General features: G+C 35.3%; 3 long non-coding RNA genes across 9 annotated transcripts; 1 reads left to right on the top strand and 2 right to left on the bottom strand.

The window, feature by feature from the left end:
• On the bottom strand, positions 37 to 4030 carry LOC18777424. 5 transcript variants are annotated; one of them, XR_002271793.1, is made up of 9 exons: positions 3717 to 4030; positions 3545 to 3592; positions 3334 to 3355; positions 3180 to 3216; positions 1504 to 1942; positions 1032 to 1163; positions 852 to 924; positions 431 to 594; positions 37 to 340 (listed from the first exon to the last, which is right to left on the bottom strand). It is a non-coding gene; the product is annotated as an uncharacterized LOC18777424 (long non-coding RNA). The 5 variants fall into 5 exon arrangements; XR_002271791.1 differs by having other exon boundaries at positions 1504 to 1934; positions 3717 to 4029; XR_002271795.1 differs by lacking the exons at positions 37 to 340; positions 431 to 594; positions 852 to 924; positions 1032 to 1163; positions 1504 to 1942 and adding an exon at positions 2156 to 2637 and having other exon boundaries at positions 3717 to 4016.
• On the top strand, positions 4191 to 7665 carry LOC109949096. 2 transcript variants are annotated; one of them, XR_002271572.1, is made up of 6 exons: positions 4191 to 4388; positions 4487 to 4559; positions 6433 to 6555; positions 6669 to 6761; positions 6869 to 7365; positions 7465 to 7665. It is a non-coding gene; the product is annotated as an uncharacterized LOC109949096 (long non-coding RNA). The 2 variants fall into 2 exon arrangements; XR_002271571.1 differs by having other exon boundaries at positions 6399 to 6555.
• LOC109949246 lies at positions 12682 to 14883 on the bottom strand. Of its 2 annotated transcripts, XR_002271808.1 has the most exons (5): positions 14393 to 14883; positions 14187 to 14285; positions 13254 to 13397; positions 12893 to 12997; positions 12682 to 12761 (listed from the first exon to the last, which is right to left on the bottom strand). It is a non-coding gene; the product is annotated as an uncharacterized LOC109949246 (long non-coding RNA). The 2 variants fall into 2 exon arrangements; XR_002271807.1 differs by having other exon boundaries at positions 14187 to 14883.

Below are 15912 nucleotides of genomic sequence, written 5' to 3'. Positions count from 1 at the left end.
AATTATTCCACTTGAACGAAAATATTAGGACTGAAATTATCAAGGAAATTTTCAATATATTGATGATAAATGGATGAAAATGTGATAAAATATCGCTGTCCTTCAAAAAACAATAGTTTCACCGATTCGTTCAAGGGCTTCTGAGCTTCTTCTCAAAATCGAAAAATCCTACCCGCTCGCAGTTGTGAGCATTAACTGTATTATTACAAAATAAAATCTTGTCCTGCTTTCTTTTTCTTTTTTTGGTAACTATGCCCTGCTTTCTTCTGGCTCGATCATTTTGGTCCCCTCCCCCGTTTGAAGGAACTGGGGGTGTCTTGCTTAGCATATATTTATGAATCTGCGAAATTAATATAATCCTTAAGCAAAGCTTTCATCATGAAATGTTAGTCGATGTTGGTTGCAAGGAAACCTTGTGTAAGTATTGTACCTAATTAATTAAATTCTGCCGTTCATCAGTGCCATATCTTGGGGCTGCTAAACGAGATTTGATTGCCAGGACACGCCTTTCTTCCTTATCGTATTCTACTGAACCCAACGCACCATCTGGGTAGGTGGGCAATAACTCGATAAGTCTAAGTAAAGCATGTCGCACTGCCAACAGCAACAGTACATTAAGACTAACACGATGGCACATTATATAAAAAACAAGGGCACGCAGTGAAGACAAACTTATAATAGTGAGGCTAAAACCATATCCATTAGCAAAAGCATTTTGGTTTACTGAGAGTAGAAGAATAGCTTGTGTTTTGGTGGATTACGTGTGTCTTCTTCTTTAGCAAGTGTTTTAATAGATGTATTCTAACATTATATACTAGCATACATAATGTCTCAAAAAGAATGAAATGTACATTTATTGCGTGGACCCCCAAAAAAATTGCTGAAATAATCGATCTCGGTTTGGGTTTTGAAGCGACCATTTTCCTGCAAGTAAAGTATACACATCATGACTGTGATAATTTAAAAAAGAAAAAAGACCCAAGTTGCAAAAGAGTCCATAAACCTCAAAAAGCAGTAACATATGATATTACCGACAACAACGTGATTATAGGAGGCTTGTGTGGGTATTCCTCCGGAATCTTGATCTGGCCATGATAAATCCCACCCTCGAATTCAGTTCCATTAGGGCCTCTGATTGCAAATTGCAAGTCCCGCAGGTTCGACTGAAAACAAATATCAATGATGTGTCAAATTACCATTTTGGCCAAACAACAAGCCCAATTTCAGTAGCCAGAAAGCCAAAAAAAAAATGAAGCGACAAATTATGCCCTTGTCTTTTTAGTTCTTCAAAAAAACTAAAGGCTTTTTTATTTTTTTGAAAATGACCAAAAAATTATCTTAAAACAAAATCGAATGCTAAAAACAATAATTGGGGTCGAACCCAAGACCCAAAATTCAAATAGAAATCAGAATCACGAATCCAAATTCTTAACTTATCCTTCAAAGTGAAATTAAACCAAAACTCAAAGAACAAGAATATTTATAAATAAATAAAAACGTAACCTCGAGCGAGAGGCACATGAAATCGGCAGAGGGATTGGATTGCATATCCTCCAACTCCGTTCGAATGAGTCTCGACAAGCGTGATTTATTCATCGACATGTTGAACGGGTTGTACTCCTCCTCCACCTTACTCTTAAACGATTCCATTTGATTTTGTTCGATCTGCTCTTACCCGACCCGGTCCACAACTTCTTCCGGTGACAAAACTTTAAAACACGAAGCGGAGAGAGGAAAGAGAGGCGGCGGTGTTTATAGGCGTGTGTGAGAGACCTTATTTAATTTCTGGCCCTGAGCCACCCAAAAATGAGGGTCTGACTAAAATTGTCACATTGAATTTAACATGTTGAGAAGCTCATAATTTACTGCCCAGCAGTACTTTTACTTCTTCCTTTTCTCCTCCATGTATATCTCTCCGATAAGTTTGAAAAGTCCTGCACCACTTTCAAGTGTGAACAAAACTTATTATGGAAAATTTTGTCGAGATTGTATAAAAAATAATAAAACCGCGTGGAAAATTAGACACACAAAGCACCCACAATTAATTAATAAAATCCACTATGGACAGGCCTGGGCACGGTTTGGATCGGGTCAAATTTTGACTGACTCGTGAGCCAAACGACCAAGACTGCAGTTCTCTGGTTGGATCGGGTCAAAAATGAAACCCGAAGTTGGGCCGACCCGAACATACAAGGTTCGGTTCTGGTTTTTTGGTCGGTTCTGGGTTGAGCCCAAAATTATATTTTTTTTTTCTTTCCAAAAGCCCAATATTGTTGAATTTTTCAAAAGCCCAATATTGTTTATTTTTTTAACAATACCAGTTTTTCAAGCAGCCCATCAATTAAAGGCTTTCCTTGCCAAAATTATGTAAATTCAACTATAACCTGTTTTTTTTTTATAAAAAAAAATATCTAAACTATCAAATTAAATTTCACAATCATCATAAAACTACGAAATTGAATTTTACCACCCATGACCAAAAAAAAAAAAAAAAAAAAAGTAAAGCACCAAATATATTCACTTGTATCAGTTAAGGGAGCTGCAAACAAAACATGTTTTGCAGCTCCCATGGCTTCTCCATCATCATTGTTCCAATTCGACAAAGTGTCAAACCTGCATCCTGATCAAATATCACAACTATAGAATATCTGAGCAGGAAATGATTAGTTCTGCACAAAATGACAGAATCTAAACCTTTGAAAAACAAATATAGACTAGTCATTCAATCAATAAATAATTATTCAATAAAAAAACTAATTAAGCCAAATATTAGCATTCATTCATCAATAAGATACTAACACAAACATGCTACATAAGGAAAAAAGGGAGAAAACAAATAAAAGAATGAATGCATTTAATCAACAAGAAGTTAAGTAGATTCATGCCAAAATACAGATTCAAGACAACTCAATTAAATAAATTGAAACAGATTCAAGGCTAACAATCGAACCTAAAATACACAGATAAAAAAATGAGAAATTAAATCTGAAAACAATAAAGAAAGCATCCAAACATAAACAAAACTAAATTCCATGTATGTCTACGTCTAGGAAAATGTAGTAATAGAGTGCAGAAGGGCAAAGCTAAGCCTGAATTTCATCTTTCAAATTGATGAAAACCACATTGCTAATTTATTCATAAATTTTATCACATCGAAATCAATTATATTAATACGATACCTCAGTGCAAAGACACAATTCGGGGCAATTCGGACCACTGTGATCATGTTACAAAGAACAAATTAGATAATTCACAACACTGAGTACAGAAAAATTGAACAGAGTATACAATGAAATCATTGACATGAAAATGTCATAGTATAAGAGTGCTTACCAGAAAGCTGCAACGCAACAATCTGCAGAACAAACAGAACACAGGAAGATTAAAATTGAAGGTCAGATCCTATTCACATAAAGAAAGAAAATACCAAAAATCCATACATCTAAAGTAAAGCCATGTGGAGCTGATGATTTAAAAATATCTAATTCTAATTCTCCCATTCCTTTTAAGCCACACACAGAGATTGAGACAGAAATATTTATACCTTCAATTTTGCCTATTAATCCAAACCCACAGAGACTAAGCACAACAACTGCAAAATTAAGAAAAAATTGCGTTAATTTCAACAGAATACCAAAATTTCGAAACCCTAATAATCTACTAAATTAGGGAAAATGAAAACAACTAAGAATCCAAACCAAATACATACAAATTACCTTAGAATGAACCAGAGCCCTCCAAAATTTACAAGGATTCGCTCCAAAAACCAATGATATTGGATTGATGTTTGGTTAGGTTTGGAGAAAAAGAATGAGTCTCGCGTCTCTAAGAGACTTAAATATGTGACTAAGAGAGAGAGAGAGAGAGAGAGAGAGACAGAGAGAGACAGAGAGAGCGCGCGATAGAGATGGCGGCCGATGAGGTAGGGTTAGTCTCAGATCGGGAGAGAAATAGTGTAGGGTTTCGTGAGTGAGTGAGAGACAGATACAGAGTGAGTCTGAGAGGGTTAGTGAAAAAATAATAAATTAAAATTTGAGAGAGGTTCTGATATAGTGAACCCACCCAAAGTTCTTATTTAAGGCAATGAGACAACGCCATGTGTCAAATGTTTATTTAATTATAAAGTTAGTGACCAACACAAATGCCAAGGTCTTACTTACGTTATTTAATACATCAGTGACCAATTAACGTTTTTTAAACTTAGATTTTTCTTTTTCAAAACACGCTCTGCATCAAAAAGAAAACAAAGATGGCGCGAGACCAGAGCAAGATACGGGCGAGAGATCTGAGCGAGCGCGCGATCAGAGTGACAGATTAGAGCGAGCTACATTTTGTGTCCTTAAAGCAGCTAGGTTTTCGTTTGGTGCTCAGGCAGAGCTTGATTTTAGGTTCAATTTTGATTTTAGTTTTGATTTCTCTTTGAATTTCGATTCTGAGGAGTGATTCCATAAAGCTTGATGCCTTAACTTCCTAATCTGTGTTGCAGAAGTTTTGATTTTGAGAAACGACCTTGAGGCTAGTGAGATCCTAATCAACTTTTGAGACCATCAACTTCTCTGGTAAGAAATCTTCGATCTCTGGCTGTTTGATTCCTAATTGGTTTTCATCTTCATTCTTGCTTTCTCTTTACTCTTATTCCTATTGCATTGTGTTCTACTTGATTGTAATCTGAAATGCTATTCGGGTTTGTAGATTTTCTGCTTGTTTGACGACTTTTCTTCTCCCCTTCACAATCCCTTGATTTTCTTATTGTGTATATATATATTTGTATAGAGGTTTAAAAAGAAGAATACAGAACCTGAAAATGTGTTTATAATTATACAAAACCTGAAGAATACAGAACCCGTGGGTCTGTATTTTGTATTTGCCCTGGTGTGGTGATAGCATTCCATTACCATTCCGAACTTCCCATAAGTAATTTACTAAAGAAGGGCAAAGCACACAATTTTTTCACTTGTCTCTATTCTTACTGTCATTCTTATTGTCTAATTGGAGTTACAATGCACTCTTTATCAACTGTGTTGGGGTTCAGAATCATCTGTCTAGTAGTGGGATCTTGATTTGATGGTTTTCTCACTACAAATCATAATTAGGCAGGGTTTGAGTGTTAAACTAATAAGTTTCAATGTGAATCCATTGACTCATGTGAACTTAACAGGTTTCATAGATTTCTCTCTTCCGAGTCCCACTTTATCCCTTCTGTGTTCTTTCTTGTTAAAATGTAAACTGCCTAGCTAATTTGTGATTAGTTAGTAATCACTTAGTCAGTTTATATTCAGTCCATTTAAGTCATCTGTTAGCTGAGCACCTTGAGCTCATATGCCAAGTGTAAGGCTTAGGATTGTCTCTCTTATTTCAGCGGTTGTAAAGCTTTGTAATGCCATGTGTCATATTCACATTGGTTTATCCTTCACAACGGTTAGATTGTATTTGCTGATGTAAGAACACATTTTGGGCATGAATAGAGCTGGCTCTGCTGCAACGGTTAAGCAGAGGAGTAGTGGTCATAACCATATTGATTTCCTTCTTGCTCAGTCTCTCTCTCTCTCTCAGTCTTTTGCTCTCTAGCTCCCTTGACAATCCAAATCTCAACATTTCTCACACTGAATTCACAGTTGGGGTGGCATTGATACATGCTACGAGAGTTTCAATTGTAATAGGGAAATATTTTGCTAGTGTTTTCTTCCGAACGAAAAATTTTATGTATTATAGGTTGGAGAAACTCTAATGAACTTGTTATTTTTCCCATCATTGAGAAATTTGTCGAGATTATGGTTGCTAGCACTACATCCAATGTAGGGAACAGTTTCAGGAATTAATCTGTTTGGAGTTCCAGAGTATAGACTACGCTTATGGGAAGTTTGGGATTGTTTATTTTATTACTGAAAGTAATTGGACAGTCATGTCAATAATTTTTTCATTGATAGAGCAAGGAGCACCATACATTATTTGATATATGGATCCGAGACAATTGGACTTAAAATATGCATGTTTTACTTCACCGTTTGTTACTTGCTCTGTTGTCTGTTACTTGTCCTCTCTTGATCAAAAGCACTTAGGTTTTACCTTGCAACTTAAAGAGTTTATTGAAATCATAATGGGTTCTCATCTTCATTCTTGCTTTTTCTTTACTCTTATTCCTATTGCGTTGTGTTCTACTTGATTGTAATCTAAAATGCTATTGGGGACTCCATTAGTGGTTACTGATTAGTATTGACAGATTAACAGCCATTTCAAACTTAGTTAATTTGATTCTTGGGGCAGGCTCAAAAATTATTGTCTTCCCTATTTTGTTTGCTTTAGGCTAGTTTCATACGTGTACATGTAAGACCATGAAACCCAAATTTAGATTAATTACCACTACTTTCTTTTTTTCTTTCTTTTTTGGGTTTGATTAGAGATGGATAAGAGTTGGATTCATATGCACACTAGGGGAAAAACACAGTCTATTCATGGGGTGAAAGAGTTCATTAATTTTGCAATTGGGCACATGAAACAGTGGGAGAGGATGATTGGAACTATCTAGTTCAATTATGGCAAAAAGATGAGTGGCAGGTGAGGCACTATCTAGTTCCTCTTCATTTCGATATTGTGTATAGCTCGAGTTCATTTTTTGCAGTCTATTACTTTTCTAGAACTAAGAAAGAAATTGGATTCATTTTTTGCAGAAAAGTAGTGCAGAAAATAAGGAAAATAGAAAGAAATTGAAGATCACACATTGTGCTGGGACAAAGGTCTTTAGTCGTATTAAATATGAAAATGTAAGCTTCATTTGACCCTTACAATCTTCTTACATTGAAATTTTTTGAAGTTATAATTTATGAAACTTGTAAATAACATGATGGTGGTCTTTGACTACATGAAATAGAGAAATTCTGAAACTGGAGAAGAACCTAGCCGCATTGACTTGTTTCAGCTCACTTGATTTAGCACAAAGAACCTAGCCGCATTTGACTGTGTAGGATGAGATGAAGAAGCTGAAGAACCTGCGGCAAACAGATGAGGAATCTGTTGAATTGATGTCTGATGATGAAATATATGACTCAGTTCTTTCTAAAGTTGTTGGTCCACCTAGATCGAGTTATATACGTGGCTTAGGAGCAGGTCCGAAAACCATAACATTTAAAGCCGGACAATGCAGTCATGCTACAATTGAGGAGGCTAAAAGGAGGCAGATGAGGCAACTAAAAGGGCTGATGATGCAGAGAAACAATGTATGCTTCTAGCAAATGAGTTATTTGAAATGAAGGAGAATTCAGAAGCACAAAAGTATCAGTTAGAAGGTTTATTGACAAGGCAAAATGAGACAGATGCACTAGTAAAAAGATTGCTGGAGCAGTTATCCTCAACTTCATCATCAATGAGGTTAGCTAGCTAGCTCGAGTTTAATTATTCTTCCATTTAGTTAATTCCCGGTTTAGTGCATCCCAAGTAAGAACTGACATTATTCTTTGTTTGATGCAGGTCTGATGGATAAAGAGCAGAAGACAATCTACTGGTGATGAATCTTATGTTATTTGTTTTTGGGAATCGCTTGACCTTTAGGTTGAACATAAATATGTAGCATTTTGTTTTTGAGACATCTTGTGAATTTGTTGAAAGAATGTTAGATATATGGATTGCTTTTGAATGCAATGAATTATTTGATGCTATAAATTTTATCTACAGCACTGTTTAAAAGAAATTAATTGTGATCTTATATTGTAATACAATAAATAAAGAACATGGAGAGGTAAACCTGATTAGTTACCAATTTTTTGAAATACATTAGTGACCAAGCAAGTAGGTCACTAATGTGGGCGCGTGACCCAGTTTCAATGACCAAAATGCATGTTTTGGTGACCAAAATGCATGTTTTGGTGACCAAATTGTAAGCCCTTTAGTGACCAAAGTTGTGGTCCCTAATAGCGTTTTTATTAGTGACCAGACAAGGATAGCCACTTATTCTCTGTGTTGTAGTGACCAATAGTTGACATTGGCCACTAAATAGAATTTGTGACGAGCTTCTAGTGACCACCCAGTGACCACCAATATTTGGACATTGATTGCATTCAGTGACCAAAAAGGGTAGTTTCTGTGACCAAGTGGGTGGCCACTAATACCTATTTTTCTTGTAGTGTTTAAAGAAGATGAGGGGCTTAGGCTGCTGCCAAACTGCAACCATGCTTTCCATCTCCCATGCATTGATACATAGTTCCTCATCATGAAGAGTAGAATTGCAGTTTGGAGAACATTTACAATTTTAGGGCTCTTTTTTTTTTTTTTTTTTTGGTTGGTAAATACCATGTGGTGTCCCCATACCTGAAAGATAAGGTTAATTCTCACTCAGGGTTCGGCTTGCTTCTAGCCACAAAGTGCTTTCAACGGGTTTGGCACCAGGTAACTCGCCAGTTGGAAGTGGTAGTTTGCCAACCGCACCACACCTTGTGGTTATTTTAGGGCTCTTTTCATGACAGATGTCATCAAGCAATTAGAAGGTTGGTTTTGATGGACGATTTACACCAGAATAATCGAGTTTTAGTAGTTGATATTCTGAGCATGATTGATGAAGAAGATCAGGAAGACGATATGAACTCAGAGTGTTAGATTTCTGAAGGAATTGGCAAATCTAGCCATAGAATTGGCAGATCTTTTTTAAGTGGAACATTTTTGGGAAATAGCCCTAAATGCCACCAATTTTATAATTTTTTGTCAAAATACCACCCCTCCCCAAAATTTTTAAAACTACCACCTATAAATACATCTTTATTGTAAACTGATTGCACCCATATCACTTTTTCAGAAATTGGGTTCTCCCTCAACTCTCTTGGCTCTGTCTCTCTCTTTAGCCTAGCTCTCTCTCTCTCTCTCTCTCTCTCTCCGACATAGTCATCTTCCTCCCTCAGCCATCCAAGCTTAACTCCACAGTTCACATCCACGAGGTACTGTTCACGTTCCTTTTCTTAGAAATTTGGGGTTTTTGTGAATTTGGTTTATGGTGTATGGATTTGTATGAAATTGGTTTAGGGGTTTCTTCCAAATTGGTTTGATAGGAAGGTGATGTTGTTGTTGCTGTCGCTGACAGACTATTTTTCCTGGGTTGTGGTTGGTGGGTGTTACTGCGAATGCTTACAAGGTTGCTGATTCTCCTTCTAAGGTCTCTCTTTCTCTCTATTTCTTCAAATTCTAAGGTTTTTTTTTTTTTTGGGTTACTTTTTTTTGATTTCTTTTGCTAATTGTAATTGGGCCATTGTTGCAGAGGTGGATTTGTTTTGTGCCCAAAAGATTGTGACTTTGTGAAAGTTCGTAAATGAAAAAAACACTTCCCCCCTGCGGCTGGGAACGCCCAATTCGGGGGTATTATGCCTTGAATTTTTCCCAAAAAAGAATTGAAACTTTCCCATAGAAGGCAAAACAAAAATATAAAAGAGGAAAAAAGGAGAAAATTTATCTAATTTCCCTTTTTTTAGTTGTATTTTTTTTTTCTCGGTCCTTTTTTTTTTGGGGGGGGGGGGGGGGGTGGTGTTCAAGGATGCAGGGTCGATCTAGTTGGTTTACATTGATGTAGTTCCAATATGTAAAGATGGAGTTTATATATATATGTACATGATATAGAGTCAATTTCAGACCTTGTTAATGGTATTAGCCTGTTAGGCTTGTGGGAGATTCATTTTGTTTTCTTTCATTTTCTATAAATGATTCTGATTATTTACAACATTGGACAGACTTCCCTACATCATTTTTGTTGTTGGTGGTGGGGGGTAGGGAGGGGGGGGGGGGGCTCCCTATTTCGTTACAGGGTTTATTGACTGCATTCTTCCTTGTTCTGGAAGACCTCCTCAGTTCCATTGAGCCGACAAACCTTATGAAGTTGAATGTGAAGTGTTACCTTGCATCTACATGTTTCATCTTTTAACTTTATTTTCATGTTTCACACTGATGCTTGTAGTTATTTCTAGTTTTGCATACAGATTAGCAAATAGGTTATGCATTTACTGTTTAGTCATCTAATGATTTGATATCTAATATTTAGGCATGTGGAAATTTATAGATGTACCGATTATGCATACATATAGGTTTTGCGCTTGTATTAGGAAGTTAGATTCTTGTGGTTCCTCTTCAATGGCATGAATTTATATTGTTGTGCTTCATGATTAGGGTCTGAAGAACAACCATGTAGTAAGAAAGTTGGAGAAGCATCAACAGATTTGCACCATTGACCAACATATTGAAGAGCAATTTGGTGGTGGTTGTCTGTTGGCTTGTATTATAGCATGGGTTCGTCCGAGTGCTTAACGGTGTTTATCATGTTTGCATCTCATGCCTTAACTCCCTCAGTTTTCTCGGGCAGCTGTCAGATTGTTTGAAAATAATTGTCTACTTTTAATTTGTTGAAGACTCACCTTGTTATATGTTCATTGCCTTACATGGCACATAAACTGTTTCCATTTTGAAGTTGAACTATTTCGTACACCTCCATATATAAACATAGTTGCTCTTTATGGACATATAACAGTTTACTTGTTTGAAATGATGTGTTCGTTTCCACTGAATTCTACTCATTTTTGTATCCATTGTTAACATTTAGTCTCTGTGGTTTTCTTTGCAATTTATGTGATATAGGTATATTTCATTTCCTGCACTGGGAATCTGTTAGTTGACTTAGAGAAGCATACAGCTTTCTTAAGATTTGTCAAATTAGTTTTGACTTTGTTCCTTCTAAATAATTTATGTAGCAATTCTACTTTTCTGCTTAGCATTCTGTTGTTATTGAAATTTGAAACCTCATAATGTTTAGAAAGGGGTAAGATATACTTTACCCCCATGAACAAATGTGGAAAATCACTTAACATGCTTCCACTACAATATTAGAAAAATAAGTCCCTCGTTTGTTTAGAATTTTTCATTAATAGCTATTATGTCAGTATATTTACCATTAGTACAGTTTTAGGGCCAAGTTCGTATGAGCAGATGACTAATTTGAAATATGTAATCAATCATTTTGCCCTCTGAATCAATCTTTGAAACATTGGTGTGGTGATTAATAGATGCGCAGATGTGCAATACGCAGTGTGTACGTACAAATAAATGTGCAGATTCGTTTGTTTACTTCCATGTGTTAGAAATCTTGGTAATTTAACAGTTTTATCACAGAAGAATGAAGGTTTGGAATGCATAGAAGCCTGCAATATACACCAAGTGTAGAAATGGTTGCCAAATATAATGTTGAGCACTATGACCCGTGCAAAGTTAAACTGCATACATTAGTTTACTAGTTGTTCTTTATCTTTTTGAAGATTCATTAGTTGTTCCAAAAATTAGTTATCCCTATTAAATCACATAATGTTTGAACTAATGGTCATCAACGCTAAGCTGGTGATACGTTGGTGATACAGTGGTAATACAGAAGCGATAAATGGGTGCTAGAAATTGCTGTTTCTGTTTATTTTGGGCTTCTTCTTTTGTTTCATTTCATTTACTTAGCTTTAATAATTGGATGATTACGAGATGAATTTGTGTCACGTATTAACATAACAATTACATATATGAAGATTCAGACGAACAACATATCGTATCACCAAACATAATCAAACCACCAAATGTAATCATCCTTTTCTTCAACCCATGACGAAGCATTTGCATATTTATTCATACCTTCCTTTTTTGGTAAATTATTTTTTAGTTGTTATTATTTTTTAAAATAATTTCTTACAATGTCTTACGGTGCAATTATAATGCACCTAACTGCCTGTTTTTGAAAAGCACGTTGTTTCTTTCTCCTCGTCGTCTTCTTTTTGAATGAAGTAGGGCCTAAACCGTAAACCCATTGATGAGTCGTAGTCAATATACATACAATATAATGGCAATATTAGGCCAATATACATACACTAGAGAGGCAATATTAGGGCAATATAACGGCAATACAACAGCAATAACATCACAATATACATGCAATAGGGTGGCAATATGCATACAATATGTATGCAATACAAAGGCAATATTAGTACAATACGCATGCAATAGGACAACAATATTAAGTCAATCTACATACAATACACACACATCCATTACAGACTACAATTTAGACATGCAAAATAAATCGCCACCGAACCCTAACAATTCAGACTACATTTTATTATCTTTAAATCTGTCGTCTAATAAGTTCCCAAGCTGTTACATTTAGGTTTTTGTTTCCTACGATTCTATACAACGATTTTAACTAGAAAACCAATTATAATGCTTTATTAACGAATATATATGCTCAAAAATTATTTCTTTCATAAAACTTGAAAATTCAATTGTTATTACATAGTCAACCAATCTTTACTCTATTACATACATACTTCCTACCTATAATTATAAATAATGGAGAGCTCACAAATTCTACTAATTTGATCTTAACTTCACCAATTTGTTCTTCGGTGTATGAGTTAGCTCTCTCTTCTTGCACATTTTTCAAGCTGTTCTATTCTCCTCCCGTGTAGCAATATCAGCAACAACAAGTTATCTATAGATCTGAAATCATAACTGCAGATGATTCTCAATTAACAAAGAGGAAAACCATTTTCTTTTATAACTTTGGTTCTGAAAGATATAACAAAATGCAAGACCTTTGCTTTTGAAAAGAGCAAAAGTTTGTCAACCAATTCATGATAAAAAGAAGAAACTAGTGAACCTAACCAGAGAAATGATAACCTGCAGACCAACTCCAATACTTTAACCACAGCATTAATACTTGAGATTTTCTTCTCATGGATTATGATTAGAGGATTTTCCAATTCCTATCAGCACATACACAAGTTTGAAGATAATCAGCATCAATCAAAAAGGGACTTGAGGTGCTACTAACTTTAACAAGCAGCCCTCTAACAGTTTCAAGACATAGTCATCGCTGAATCAAACCAAAACTTACACATTTCTGATTGTTCTGGTTGGTGATGAAATAAGAGGATATGTAGCCCCTGTCTAGCTTCATTCCCTTAACAACCTCCAACTCATTGTCCAATGTTTTCCCATCCTGCAGAAATTAACATAGTGTGAAGCTTACATGTTTTGGGTATCATTTGGGAATAAAAAAACTAAAATAAAATTATTTGCCCTCCAATATATTTCTGTAAAAATTTCATAAGATCCATACATACCTTACTTTAAAACAACAATAAAAAGAAGCTGTTATCATCCAGATTTCAGCCCTTGCAATATGGTAACTACACTAATATGCCAATGACATATCGGCTGACTAGAAACAGACATAGGCAAATAAAGTCACATACCCATCAGCACAGCCACTATCTAGGTTGTGATGAGATACAAGCCAACAGACAACCACCACCAAATTGCTCTTCAATATGTTGGTCAAGGGTGCAAATCTGTTGATGCTTCTCCAACTTTCTTACTACATGGTTGTTCTTCAGACCCTAATCATGAAGCACAACAATTTAAATTCATGACATTGAAGAGGAACCACAAGAATCTAACTTCCTAATACAAGCGCAAAACCTATATGTATGCATAATCGGTACATCTATAAATTCCCACATGCCTAAATATTAGATATCAAATCATTAGATGACTAAACAGGCATAACCTATTTGCTAATCTGTATGCAAAACTAGAAATAACTACAAGCATCAGTGTGAAACATGAAAATAAAGTTAAAAGATGAAACATGTAGATGCAAGGTAACACTTCACATTCAACTTCATAAGGTTTGTCGGCTCAATGGAACTGAGGAGGTCTTCCAGAACAAGGAAGAATGCAGTCAATAAACCCTATAACGAAATAGGGAGTCAACACCCCCCCTCCCTAACCCCCACCACCAACAACAAAAATGATGTAGGCAAGTCTGTCCAATGTTGTAAATAATCAGAATCATTTATAGAAAATGAAAGAAAACAAAATGAATCTCCCACAAGCCTAACAGGCTAATACCATTAACAAGGTCTGAAATTGACTCTATATCATGTACATATATATATATAAACTCCATCTTTACATATTGGAACTACATCAATGTAAACCAACTAGATCGACCCTGCATCCTGAACACCACCCCCCCTCCCAAAAAAAAGGACCGAGGAAAAAAAAATACAACTAAAAAAAGGGAAATTAGATAAATTTTCTCCTTTTTTTCTCTTATATATTTTTTTTTTGCCTTCTATAGGGTAGTTCCAATTCTTCTTTTGTAAAAAATCAAGGCATAATACCTCCGAATTGAGCGTTCCAAGCCGTAGGGGGCAGCTGCCTTTTCCATTTACGAACTTTCAACAAAGTCACAATCTTTTGGGCACAAAACAAATCCACCTCTGCAACAAAGGCCCAATTACAATTAGCAAAAGAAATCAAAAAAAAGTAACCCCAAAAAAAAACAAAAAAAACCTTAGAATTTGACGAAATAGAGAGAAAGAGAGACCTTAGAAGGAGAATCAGCAACCTTGTAAGCATTCGCAGTAACACCCACCAAAAACAACCCAGGAAAAACAGTCTGTCAGCGACAGCAACAACAACATCACCTTCCTATCAAACCAATTTGGAAGAAACCCCTAAACCAATTTCATACAAATCCATACATCATAAACCAAATTCACAAAAACCCCAAATTTCTAAGAAAAGGAACGTGAACAGTACCTCGTGGATGTGAACTGTGGAGTTAAGCTTGGATGGCTGAGGGAGGAAGATGACTATGTCGGAGAGAGAGAGAGAGAGAGAGAGAGAGAGAGAGAGAGCTAGGCTAAAGAGAGAGACAGAGCCAAGAGAGTTGAGAGAGAACCCAATTTCTGAAAAAGTGATATGGGTGCAATCAGTTTACAATAAAGATGTATTTATAGGTGGTAGTTTTAAAAATTTTGGGGAGGGGTGGTATTTTGACAAAAAATTATAAAATTGGTGGCATTTAGGGCTATTTCCCAAGATTTTTTCCCACTAGGCCTTCAAGAGCACGGAATACAGTACTTCCAGCCTAGAAAACTTTTTTTTGTTGTTGTTGTCGGTATTTCTTTGGGGAAATATGGATTAAACTGGCAAATCAAATTTTGGTCTGGATTAATTAGGTATTACAATTATTTTGTTCATGATCCATTAATAAGTGATTTGTATTACTCTGCCAATCGAAAATCATAGTATACAACTAGTATCTAAAACCAACACAACACATGAAGGTTCTTGTGAAAAGGGACATTGTATACACTTGTTTTATTCATATATTTCTCCGATTAATATATTGTTTCTTTGAACTAAGTTTTACTGATTTTTGTTGGATCCGGATCCTTTGCTTTGATTTTCTCTGTCATGATCCGCTTTACTTTTGCTTTTCATACACCACCTCATTAAAATTTAATCTAACGAATTTAAAAGTTGACACAACATCCTCAAACAAAAACTCAATTTATAACTAATTAAAAAAGAATAAAAACCCATAACACCCAACAACAGTGGTTAATGTCCAGCTTCTTTTTTTTTTCTCTCCTTATTCACGTTCTGTTCTGTTTTTTTTTTCTCCTTCTTATTCACATTCTGTTCTATTCTTTTTTCTTCTTTTTTTAAATCTCTCCGTCATTTTCTCCTTTTTTTTTTTTTTTTCTATCCTTGCATAAAACACCATGCCATCATCTAACTAACTATAACTAGAGTGCTAAAGAGAAAAGAAAAGAAAGGATGTAGGAAATAGAATCGAAAAAGTATTTATAATCTCCATTAAAAAGATAAAAGATTTATAATCTTTTCATCAAATAAATAACAAACATAAATTTACACATCAATAATAAAAGAAAGAACAGTTGTGTATCCTTGGCAAGCATTCCTATTGATATATTGACCTGTATAAAAAAAAACAAAGAAAAAACTATTTAGTATTATACAAATAAAAGTTCATAATAAAGGTATCACTGAGAGCATAACATACCCATGATTCCAGATGCCATCTCCAGTTTGATC

This window comes from Prunus persica, chromosome G5, assembly GCF_000346465.2.
Source record: "Prunus persica cultivar Lovell chromosome G5, Prunus_persica_NCBIv2, whole genome shotgun sequence".
Classification (NCBI taxonomy): domain Eukaryota; kingdom Viridiplantae; phylum Streptophyta; class Magnoliopsida; order Rosales; family Rosaceae; genus Prunus; species Prunus persica.
Note: the sequence above shows the minus strand (reverse complement) of the source record. Positions and strands in the feature narration are given on the sequence as shown.